Genomic DNA, 12,500 nt, shown 5'->3' with positions numbered 1-12,500 from the left:
GCCTCGGCCCGCATGCCTTGCTACGGCGTCGCCCAACATGCAGTGCCACGGCCTCGGCCCGCATGCCATGCCACGGCCTCGGCCCGCATGCCTTGCCACGGCGTCGCCCAACATGCCATGCCACGGCCTCGGCTAGCATGCCATGCCACGGCCTCGGCCCGCATGTCTTGCCAAGGCGTTGCCCAACATGCCATGCCACGGCCTCGGCCCGCATGCCTTGCCACGGCGTTGCCCAGCATGCCATGCCACCGCGTTGCCCGGCATGCCATGCCTTAGCCTTGGCCAGCATGGCATGCCACGGCCTCGGCCATCATGCCATGCCACGGCCTCGGCCCGCATGCCTTGCCACGGCGTTGCCCAACATGCCATGCCACGGCCTCGGCCCGCATGCCATGCCATGCCATGCCTTGGCCTTGGCCAGCATGACATGCCACGGCCTCGGCCCGCATGCCTTGCTACGGCGTCGCCCAACAAGCCATGCCACGGCCTCGGCCCGCATGACATGCCACGGCCTCGGACCGCATGCCTTGCTACGGCGTCGCCCAACATGCCATGCCACGGCCTCGGCCCGCATGCCATGCCACGGCCTCGGCCCGCATGACATGCCACGGCCTCGGCCATCATGCCATGCCACGGCCTCGGCCCGCATGCCTTGCCACGGCGTTGCCCAAGATGCCATGCCACGGCCTCGGCCCGCATGCCTTGCTACGGCGTCGCCCAACATGCCATGCCACGGCCTCGGCCCGCATGCCGTGCCACGGCCTCGGCCCGCATGCCATGCCATGCCACGGCCCGCATGTCTTGCCACGGCGTTGCCAAACATGCCATGCCACGGCCTCGGCCCGCATGCCTTGCGACGGCGTCGCCCAACATGCCATGCCACGGCCACGGCCCGCATGCCATGCCACGGCCTCGGCCCGCATGCCATGCCACGGCCTCGGCCCGCATGCCTTGCTGCGGCGTTGCCCAACATGCCATGCCACGGCCTCGGCCCGCATGCCTTGCCACCGCGTTGCCCAGCATGCCATGCCACCGCGTTGCCCGGCGTGCCATGCCTTAGCCTTGGCCAACATGTCGAGCCACGGCCTCGGCCCGCATGCCATGCCATGCCACAGCCCGCATGTCTTGCCACGGCGTTGCCAAACATGCCATGCCACGGCCTCGGCCCGCATGACGTGCCACGGCCTCGGCCCGCATGCCATGCCACGGCCTCGGCCCGCATGACATGCCACGGCCTCGGCCCGCATGCCTTGCCACGACGCCGCCCAACTTGCCATGCCACGGTCTCGGCCCGCATGCCATGCCACGGCCTCGGCCCGCATGACATGCCACGGCCTCGGCCCGCATGCCTTGCTACGGCGTCGCCCAACATGCCATGCCACGGCCTCGGCCCGCATGCCATGCCACGGCCTCGGCCCGCATGACATGCCACGGCCTCGGACCGCATGCCTTGCTACGGCGTCGCCCAACATGCCATGCCACGGCCTCGGCCCGCATGCCACGGCACGGCCTCGGCCCGCATGCCTTGCTACGGCGTCGCCCAACATGCCATGCCACGGCCTCGGCCCGCATGCCATGCCACGGCCTCGGCCCGCATGACATGCCACGGCCTCGGACCGCATGCCTTGCTACGGCGTCGCCCAACATGCCATGCCACGGCCTCGGCCCGCATGCCACGGCACGGCCTCGGCCCGCATGCCTTGCTACGGCGTCGCCCAACATGCCATGCCACGGCCTCGGCCCGCATGCCATGCCACGGCCTCGGCCCGCATGACATGCCACGGCCTCGGACCGCATGCCTTGCTACGGCGTCGCCCAACATGCCATGCCACGGCCTCGGCCCGCATGCCATGCCACGGCCTCGGCCCGCATGCCTTGCTGCGGCGTTGCCCAACATGCCATGCCACGGCCTCGGCCCGCATGCCTTGCCACCGCGTTGCCCAGCATGCCATGCCACCGCGTTGCCCGGCGTGCCATGCCTTAGCCTTGGCCAACATGTCGAGCCACGGCCTCGGCCCGCATGCCATGCCATGCCACGGCCCGCATGTCTTGCCACGGCGTGGCCAAACATGCCATGCCACGGCCTCGGCCCGCATGACGTGCCACGGCCTCGGCCCGCATGACATGCCACGGCCTCGGCCCGCATGCCTTGCTACGGCGTCGCCCAACATGCCTTGCCACGGCCTCGGCCCGCATGCCATGCCACGGCCTCGGCCCGCATGACATGCCACGGCCTCGGCCAGCATGCCTTGCCACGACGCCGCCCAACTTGCCATGCCACGGCCTCGGCCCGCATGCCATGCCACGGCCTCGGCCCGCATGACATGCCACGGCCTCGGCCCGCATGCCTTGCTACGGCGTCGCCCAACATGCCATGCCACGGCCTCGGCCCGCATGCCATGCCACGGCCTCGGCCCGCATGACATGCCACGGCCTCGGACCGCATGCCTTGCTACGGCGTCGCCCAACATGCCATGCCACGGCCTCGGCCCGCATGCCACGGCACGGCCTCGGCCCGCATGCCTTGCTACGGCGTCGCCCAACATGCCATGCCACGGCCTCGGCCCGCATGCCATGCCACGGCCTCGGCCCGCATGACATGCCACGGCCTCGGACCGCATGCCTTGCTACGGCGTCGCCCAACATGCCATGCCACGGCCTCGGCCCGCACGCCACGGCACGGCCTCGGGCCGCATGCCTTGCTACGGCGTCGCCCAACATGCCATGCCACGGCCTCGGCCCGCATGCCATGCCACGGCCTCGGCCGAATGACATGCCACGGCCTCGGACCGCATGCCTTGCTACGGCGTCGCCCAACATGCCATGCCACGGCCTCGGCCCGCATGCCATGCCACGGCCTCGGCCCGCATGACATGCCACGGCCTCGGCCCGCATGCCTTGCTACGGCGTCGCCCAACATGCCTTGCCACGGCCTCGGCCCGCATGCCATGCCACGGCCTCGGCCCGCATGCCTTGCCACGACGTCGCCCAACTTGCCATGCCACGGCCTCGGGCCGCATGCCATGCCACGGCCTCGGCGCGCATGACATGCCACGGCCTCGGCCCGCATGCCATGCTACGGCGTCGCCCAACATGCCATGCCACGGCCTCGGCCCGCATGCCATGCCACGGCCTCGGCCCGCATGCCATGCCACGGCCTCGGCCCGCATGACATGCCACGGCCTCGGACCGCATGCCTTGCTACGGCGTCGCCCAACATGCCATGCCACGGCCTCGGCCCGCATGCCATGCCACGGCCTCGGCCCGCATGCCACGGCACGGCCTCGGCCCGCATGCCTTGCTACGGCGTCGCCCAACATGCCATGCCACGGCCTCGGCCCGCATGCCATGCCACGGCCTCGGCCCGCATGACATGCCACGGCCTCGGACCGCATGCCTTGCTACGGCGTCGCCCAACATGCCATGCCACAGCCTCGGCCCGCATGCCGTGCCACGGCCTCGGCCTCGGCCCGCATGCCTTGCTACGACGTTGGCCAACATGCCATGCCACGGCCCCGGCCCGCATGCCATGCCACCGCGTTGCCCGGCGTGCCATGCCTTAGCCTTGGCCAACATGTCATGCCACGGCCTCGGCCCGCATGCCATGCCATGCCACGGCCCTCATGTCTTGCCACGGCGTTGCCAAACATGCCATGCCACGGCCTCGGCCCGCATGCCTTGCTACGGCGTCGCCCAACATGCCATGACATGCCACGGCCTCGGCCCGCATGCCTTGCTACGGCGTCGCCCAACATGCCATGCCACGGCCTCGGCCCGCATGCCATGCCACGGCCTCGGCCCGCATGCCTTGCGACGGCGTCGCCCAACATGCCATGCCACGGCCTCTGCCCGCATGCCATGCCACGGCCTCGGCCCGCGTGACATGCCACGGCCTCGGCCCGCATGCCTTGCCACGACGTCGCCCAACTTGCCATGCCACGGCCTCGGCCCGCATGCCATGCCACGGCCTCGGCTCGCATGACATGCCACGGCCTCGGCCCGCATGCCTTGCTACGGCGTCGCCCAACATGCCATGCCACGGCCTCGGCCCGCATGCCATGCCATGGCCTCGGCCCGCATGACATGCCACGGCCTCGGACCGCATGCCTTGCTACGGCGTCGCCCAACATGCCATGCCACGGCCTCGGCCCGCATGCCATGCCATGGCCTCGGCCCGCATGACATGCCACGGCCTCGGCCCGCATGCCTTGCTACGGCGTCGCCCAACATGCCATGCCACCGCGTTGCCCGGCGTGCCATGCCTTAGCCTTGGCCAACATGTCGTGCCACGGCCTCGGCCCGCATGCCATGCCATGCCACGGCCCGCATGTCTTGCCACGGCGTTGCCAAACATGCCATGCCACGGCCTCGGCCCGCATGCCTTGCCACGGCCTCGGCCAACATGCCATGCCACGGCCTCGGCCCGCATGCCATGCCACGGCCTCGGCCCGCATGACATGCCACGGCCTCGGCCCGCATGCCTTGCTACGGCGTCGCCCAACATGCCATGCCACGGCCTCGGCCCGCATGCCATGCCACGGCCTCGGCCCGCATGCCCTTCTACGGCGTTGCCCAACATGCCATGCCACGGCCTCGGCCCGCATGCCTTGCCACCGCGTTGCCCAGCATGCCATGCCACCGCGTTGCCCGGCGTGCCATGCCTTAGCCTTGGCCAACATGTCGTGCCACGGCCTCGGCCCGCATGCCATGCCACGGACGGCCTCGGCCCGCATGCCATGCCACGGCCTCGGCCCGCATGTCTTGCCACGGCGTTGCCCAACATGCCATGCCACGGCCTCGGCCCCCATGCCTTGCCACCGCGCTGCCCAGCATGCCAATGCACCGCGTTGCCCGGCGTGCCATGCCTTAGCCTTGGCCAACATGCCACGCCACGGCCTCGGCCCGCATGGCTTGCCAGGGCGTTGCCCAACATGCCATGCCACGGCCTCGGCCCGCATGTCTTGCCACGGCGTTGCCCAACATGCCATGCCATGCCACGCCACGGCCTCGGCCCGCATGCCATGCCACGGCCTCGGCCCGCATGCCATGCCATGCCATGCCACGGCCTCGGCCCGCATGCCATGCCACGGCCTCGGCCAGCATGCCATGCCAAGGCCTCGGCCCGCATGCCTTGCCACGGCGTTGCCCAGCATGCCATGCCACCGCGTTGCCCAGCGGGCCGTGCCGCGGCCTCGGCCTGCATGCCTTGCGACTGCCTTGGCCAGCGTGCCATGCCTTAGCCTTGGCCTACATGCCATGCCACTGCCTTGGCCAGCATGTCGTGCCACCGCCACGGCCAGCATGCCATGCCGGTCCGTTGCCCAGCATGCCACGGCCGTGGCGGCATGGCAAGCCACGGCCTCGGCCAGCATGCCATGCCACGGCCTCGGCCAGCATGCCATGGCACTGTCTTGGTCAGCATGCCATGCCATGGCACCGCCTTGTCCAGCACGCCGTGCCGCAGCGTTGGCCAGCATGCCTTGGCCGGCATGCCATGCCAATGCCTTGGGCCAACATGGCGTGCCACGGGCTGGGCATGCCACGGGCTGGGCGAGCATGCCACGCCACGGCCTTGGCTAGCAGCAAGGCATGCCACGGCCTCGGCGAGCATGCCATGCCATGCCAAGGCCAAGGCCAAAGCCAAGGCCAAGGCAGTGGGCAAGGCCAAGTCCCTGTGCAAGGCATGGCCAAGGCCAAGGCAAAGGCCATGGCCGCGGGCAAAGGCCAAGGCCAAGGCCAAGGCCATGGCGTGCCACCGCCTCGATCGATCTTTTTGAACATGATTCTTTTATACCCAAACCGTGCAACACAATTAAAAATGCACTACAATCAATTTTAAATGTCATTCCCTATTTTTTTGCAATTTTTCTAGAGCTTTTCGAATTTTTAAAGCCCTTATTTGGCATAAAAAAATCAAAATAAAATAAAAAAAATGAAAAAAATAATTTAATAATTTCTATAATTACTAGTGAATCATCCTTTAATTATGGGAATTTTTCCATAATTTTTTGACTATTTTTATTAATTTTTATTATTTTTTAAGTATTAATATCGAAATAAATTAAAATAAAATATTTTCTGTAAAAAAATATTTTTTTTAATTTTTTTTATGGTGTATTAAATTATTTCCTACAACTTTCATGTTGAAAGTTTTGGCAAAAAACGATTACTTTTTAAAAAAACCCCATTATGACTCCTCGAACATGCTTGATGTTTCCTCCTGCCAGATTGAAAAGGGCTTAACAGGCTATTATAAGGGGGGGGCACCTCCCTTGCCCAGGGCAAGGCAGTGGCAGGTACGCCCCATGTTGGGCGCGGCCTGGGCTGCGGCCTTGGGTTACATGCACTGCGGCTCGACCGCGGCCTGGGCTGCGGCCTGGGGCGGCTCGGCCGCGGCCTTGGGCGGCCTGGACCGCGGCCTTGGGCGGCCTTGCGCGGCCTGGGCGCGGCCTTGGGCGGCCTGGGCGCGGCCTTGCGCGGCCTGGGCGCGGCCTTGCGCGGCCTGGGCGCGGCCTTGGGCAGCATGGCGTGGCATGCGCGCGGGCGTGGGCGGCCTGGCATGCGCGCGGCATGGGCAGCACGGCATGGCATGCGCACGGCCTGGGCGGCCTGGCATGCAGCCGGCCTGGCATGCCCGCGGCGTGGGCAGCACGGCATGGCATGCGCACGGCCTGGTCGGCCTGGCATGCAGCCGGCCTGGCATGCCCGCGGCGTGGGCAGCACGGCATGGCATGCGCACGGCCTGGGCGGCCTGGCATGCAGCCGGCCTGGGCAGCACGGCATGGCATGCGCACGGCCTGGGCGGCCTGGCATGCCCGCGGCGTGGGCAGCGTGGCCTGTGCGAATACCGCGCGCGTGGTCTTTTGACCACGGTGCGCGTGTTGCGCGCATGGTCGCGCACGCCTTTGCACGCCTTCGCACGCAACGCACGTCTAGTGATAAGAACCGCAGCCAAGGCAGCCCAGCCCCAAGGCCAAGGCCAGCAGCATGGCATGCCACGGCGAAGGCAGCCCAGCCAAAGCCAGCAGCATGCCATGCCAAGGCCAGCAGCATGCCATGCCACGGCCAAGGCAGGCCAGCCAAAGCCAGCAGCATGCCATGCCAAGGCCAAGGCCAGCAGCATGCCATGCCACGGCCAAGGCAGCCCAACCAAAGCCAGCAGCATGCCATGCCAAGGCCTAGGCCAGCAGCATGCCATGCCACGGCCAAGGCAGGCCAGCCAAAGCCAGCAGCAAGCCATGCCAAGGCCTTGGCCACCAGCATGCCATGCCACGGCCAAGGCAGCCCAGCCAAAGCCAGCAGCATGCCATGCCAAGGCCTAGGCCAGCAGCATGCCATGCCACGGCCAAGGCAGGCCAGCCAAAGCCAGCAGCATGCCATGCCAAGGCCAAGGCCAGCAGCATGCCATGCCACGGCCAAGGCAGCCCAACCAAAGCCAGCAGCATGCCATGCCAAGGCCTAGGCCAGCAGCATGCCATGCCACGGCCAAGGCAGGCCAGCCAAAGCCAGCAGCAAGCCATGCCAAGGCCTTGGCCACCAGCATGCCATGCCACGGCCAAGGCAGCCCAGCCAAAGCCAGCAGCATGCCATGCCAAGGCCTAGGCCAGCAGCATGCCATGCCACGGCCAAGGCAGGCCAGCCAAAGCCAGCAGCATGCCATGCCAAGGCCAAGGCCAGCAGCATGCCATGCCACGGCCAAGGCAGCCCAACCAAAGCCAGCAGCATGCCATGCCAAGGCCTAGGCCAGCAGCATGCCATGCCACGGCCAAGGCAGGCCAGCCAAAGCCAGCAGCATGCCATGCCAAGGCCAAGGCCAGCAGCATGCCATGCCACGGCCAAGGCAGCCCAGCCAAAGCCAGCAGCATGCCATGCCAAGGCCTAGGCCAGCAGCATGCCATGCCACGGCCAAGGCAGGCAAGCCAAAGCCAGCAGCATGCCATGCCAAGGCCAAGGCCAGCAGCATGCCATGCCACGGCCAAGGCAGCCCAGCCAAAGCCAGCAGCATGCCATGCCAAGGCCAAGGCCAGCAGCATGCCATGCCACGGCCAAGGCAGCCCAGCCAAAGCCAGCAGCATGCCATGCCAAGGCCTAGGCCAGCAGCATGCCATGCCACGGCCAAGGCAGGCCAGCCAAAGCCAGCAGCAAGCCATGCCAAGGCCTAGGCCACCAGCATGCCATGCCACGGCCAAGGCAGCCCAGCCAAAGCCAGCAGCATGCCATGCCAAGGCCTAGGCCAGCAGCATGCCATGCCACGGCCAAGGCAGGCCAGCCAAAGCCAGCAGCATGCCATGCCAAGGCCAAGGCCAGCAGCATGCCATGCCACGGCCAAGGCAGCCCAACCAAAGCCAGCAGCATGCCATGCCAAGGCCTAGGCCAGCAGCATGCCATGCCACGGCCAAGGCAGGCCAGCCAAAGCCAGCAGCATGCCATGCCACGGCCAAGGCAGCCCAGCCAAAGCCAGCAGCATGCCATGCCAAGGCCTAGGCCAGCAGCATGCCATGCCACGGCCAAGGCAGGCAAGCCAAAGCCAGCAGCATGCCATGCCAAGGCCAAGGCCAGCAGCATGCCATGCCACGGCCAAGGCAGCCCAGCCAAAGCCAGCAGCATGCCATGCCAAGGCCAAGGCCAGCAGCATGCCATGCCACGGCCAAGGCAGCCCAGCCAAAGCCAGCAGCATGCCATGCCAAGGCCTAGGCCAGCAGCATGCCATGCCACGGCCAAGGCAGGCCAGCCAAAGCCAGCAGCATGCCATGCCAAGGCCAAGGCCAGCAGCATGCCATGCCACGGCCAAGGCAGCCCAACCAAAGCCAGCAGCATGCCATGCCAAGGCCTAGGCCAGCAGCATGCCATGCCACGGCCAAGGCAGGCCAGCCAAAGCCAGCAGCAAGCCATGCCAAGGCCTTGGCCACCAGCATGCCATGCCACGGCCAAGGCAGCCCAGCCAAAGCCAGCAGCATGCCATGCCAAGGCCTAGGCCAGCAGCATGCCATGCCACGGCCAAGGCAGGCCAGCCAAAGCCAGCAGCATGCCATGCCAAGGCCAAGGCCAGCAGCATGCCATGCCACGGCCAAGGCAGCCCAGCCAAAGCCAGCAGCATGCCATGCCAAGGCCTAGGCCAGCAGCATGCCATGCCAAGGCCAAGGCCAGCAGCATGCCATGCCACGGCCAAGGCAGCCCAGCCAAAGCCAGCAGCATGCCATGCCAAGGCCAAGGCCAGCAGCATGCCATGCCACGGCCAAGGCAGCCCAGCCAAAGCCAGCAGCATGCCATGCCAAGGCCTAGGCCAGCAGCATGCCATGCCACGGCCAAGGCAGGCCAGCCAAAGCCAGCAGCATGCCATGCCAAGGCCAAGGCCAGCAGCATGCCATGCCACGGCCTAGGCCAGCAGCATGCCATGCCACGGCCAAGGCAGCCCAGCCAAAGCCAGCAGCATGCCATGCCACGGCCAAGGCAGCCCAGCCAAAGCCAGCAGCATGCCATGCCAAGGCCAAGGCCAAGGCCAGCAGCATGCCATGCCACGGCCAAGGCCAAGGCCAAGGCAGCCCATCCGAAGCCAGCAACATTCCATGGCAAGGCCAACGCAGCCCAGCCAAAGCCGGCGGCATGCCATGCCAAGGCCAAGGCCAGCCGCATGTCTTGCCACGGCCTTGTCCCGCAGCGTGGCGTGCCTTGGCCTTGGGCTAGAACATCGCATGCCACGCCCTTGGCAAGCAATCCTGTCCCTCGTGTAATTGCCATTTGGTTTGGCTTTGACTTACGTATATGTTGCCCTGCGAAATGCTTGTCCCTCGGGTAATAGCCGGTTTGGTTGCCTTTGACTTGCGAACACGTTGCTAGTGCTTTCCCCAGTGGAAGCTTGTTGGGAAAAGTATGTCCCTCGGAAGTTGCCTGTTGCGTTTGTTATTTGCATTCGAGCTATCCGATGCTTGCTGGGTTTCTCTAAGAGTTTTTGCACGTTCGTCGGGCTTTTTAATTATTTATTTACTCATAAAAATTATAATAAAATAAATTAAAAATAAAAAAATAATTAAAAAAATTACTATAATTACTAGTGCCTCATCTTATAATTGTTGGAATTTTTCTAGAATTTTTTGAGTATTTTTAGTAATTTTTATTATTTTTTAAGTATTAAAATTGAAATAAATTAAAATAAAATATTCCGGTGGCCAAATATTTTTTTATAATTTTTTTTATGGTGTATTAAATTATTTCATACAACTTTCATGTTGAAAGTTTTGGCAAAAAACCATTACTTTTTAAAAAAACCCCATTATGACTCCTCGAACATGCTTGATGTTTCCTCCTGCCAGATTGAAAAGGGCTTAACAGGCTATTATAAGGGGGGGGCACCTCCCTTAAGGCTGGCCAGCATGGCCAGGCCACAGGCCACGCCTATGCCTAGGCGGGCGCTTGGCACATGCCATCGCTTGGCTTGTGGCATTGGCTTGTGGCATCGAAACTACATAGCCAAGCACGGGATGCGTCGAGTGGCGGCCCGCGGCGGTGGCGGTGGCACGTTGGCCTAGGGCAGCATGCCATGCCACAGCCTTGGCCAGCAACATGGCATGCCAAAGCCTTGGCCAGCAGCATGCCATGCCCTGGCCTTGGCAAGCATGTCATGCCACGGCCTTGGCCAGCAGCATGCCATGCCACGGCCTTGGCCAGCAGCATGCCATGCCCCGGCCTTGGCCAGCATGTCATGCCACGGCCTTGGCCAGCAGCATGCCATGCCACAGCCTTGGCCAGCAGCATGCCATGCCACAGCCTTGGCCAGCAACATGGCATGCCAAAGCCTTGGCCAGCAGCACGCCATGCCCCGGCCTTGGCAAGCTTGTCATGCCACGGCCATGGCCAGCAGCGTGCTATGCCCCGGCCTTGGCCAGCAGCGTGCCATGCCACGACCTTGGCCAGCAGCTTGCCATGCCCCGGCCTTGGCCAGCATGTCATGCCACGGCCTTGGCCAGCAGCATGCCATGCCACGGCCTTGGCCAGCAACATGGCATGCCGCGGCCTTGGCCAGCAGCATGCCATGCCCTGGCCTTGGCAAGCATGTCATGCCACGGCCTTGGCCAGCAGCATGCCATGCCACGGCCTTGGCCAGCAGCATGCCATGCCCCGGCCTTGGCCAGCATGTCATGCCACGGCCTTGGCCAGCAGCATGGCATGCCACAGCCTTGGCCAGCAGCATGCCATGCCACAGCCTTGGCCAGCAGCATGCCATGCCACAGCCTTGGCCAGCAACATGGCATGCCAAAGCCTTGGCCAGCAGCACGCCATGCCCCGGCCTTGGCAAGCTTGTCATGCCACGGCCATGGCCAGCAAGCAGCGTGCTATGCCCCGGCCTTGGCCAGCAGCGTGCCATGCCACGACCTTGGCCAGCAGCTTGCCATGCCCCGGCCTTGGCCAGCATGTCATGCCACGGCCTTGGCCGGCAGCATGGCAAGCCCAAGCCTTGGTCAGCAGCAGCATGCCATGCCAACGCCTTGGCCAGCAGCATGCCTTGCCACGGCCTCGGCCATCAGCATGCCTTGCCACGGCCTCGGCCATCAGCATGCCTTGCCACGGCCTCGGCCATCAGCATGCCTTGCCACGGCCTTGTCCAGCAGCATGGCATGCCCGGCCTTGGCCAGCAGCATGTCATGCCACGGCCTTGGCAAGCATGCCAAGCCACGGCCTTGGCAAGCATGCCATGTCCCTCGGGTAATTGTACAAGTTGCCTTGCGAAATGCATGTCCCTCGGTTAAATTGCCATTTGGTTGGCTTTGGCGTGCGAACGAGTTGCCTGTGCTTTCCTTGTGGAAGCTTGTTGCGAGAAGTATGTCCCTCGAAAGTTGCCTGTTGCGTTTGTTATTTGCATTCGCGCTAACCGGTGCTTGCTCGGCCTCTCTAAATGTTTTCGCGCGTTCGTCGGGCTTCTTGGTCCTTCGGGGGGTGATTCGTTTTGGGGGGCTGATGCACAGTGTACGTCGTGGCGCGTGAGTTGTGTTCGGTTTGTGCGAGTTGGACGGATCCCTGCCTGTGCAGCGAACTCCACTGGTGCATTCCTCCATGTCCCTCGGGTTGTCTTCGACTCGCCTTCGGGTTGCTTGCGCTTCCCTAGTGGAAGGTGCCTTGCGAAAAGCGTGTCCCTCGGGTAATTGCCATTTGGTTGGCTTTGACGTTCGAACGAGTTGCCTATGCTTTCCTAGTGGAAGCTTGTTGCGAAAAGTATGTCCCTCGAAATTTGCCTGTTGCGTTTGTTATTTGCATTCGCGCTAACCGGTGCTTGCTCGGCCTCTCTAAATGTTTTCGCGCGTTCGTCGGGCTTCTTAGTCCTTCGGGGGGTGATTCGTTTTGGGGGGCTGGTGCACAGTGTACGTCGTGGCGCGTGAGTTGTGTTCGGTTTGTGCGAGTTGGACGGATCCCTGCCTGTGCAGCGAACTCCACTGGTGCATTCCTCCATGTCCCTCGGGTTGTCTTCGACTCGCCTTCGGGTTGCCTGCGCTTCCCTAGTGGAAGGT

This window comes from Camellia sinensis, unplaced genomic scaffold (genome assembly GCF_055761805.1).
Source record: "Camellia sinensis isolate YWXY unplaced genomic scaffold, ASM5576180v1 Unanchor4, whole genome shotgun sequence".
Classification (NCBI taxonomy): Eukaryota; Viridiplantae; Streptophyta; class Magnoliopsida; order Ericales; family Theaceae; genus Camellia; species Camellia sinensis.
The sequence above is the reverse complement of the archived record's forward strand: the minus strand, read 5'-3'. Positions refer to the sequence as shown.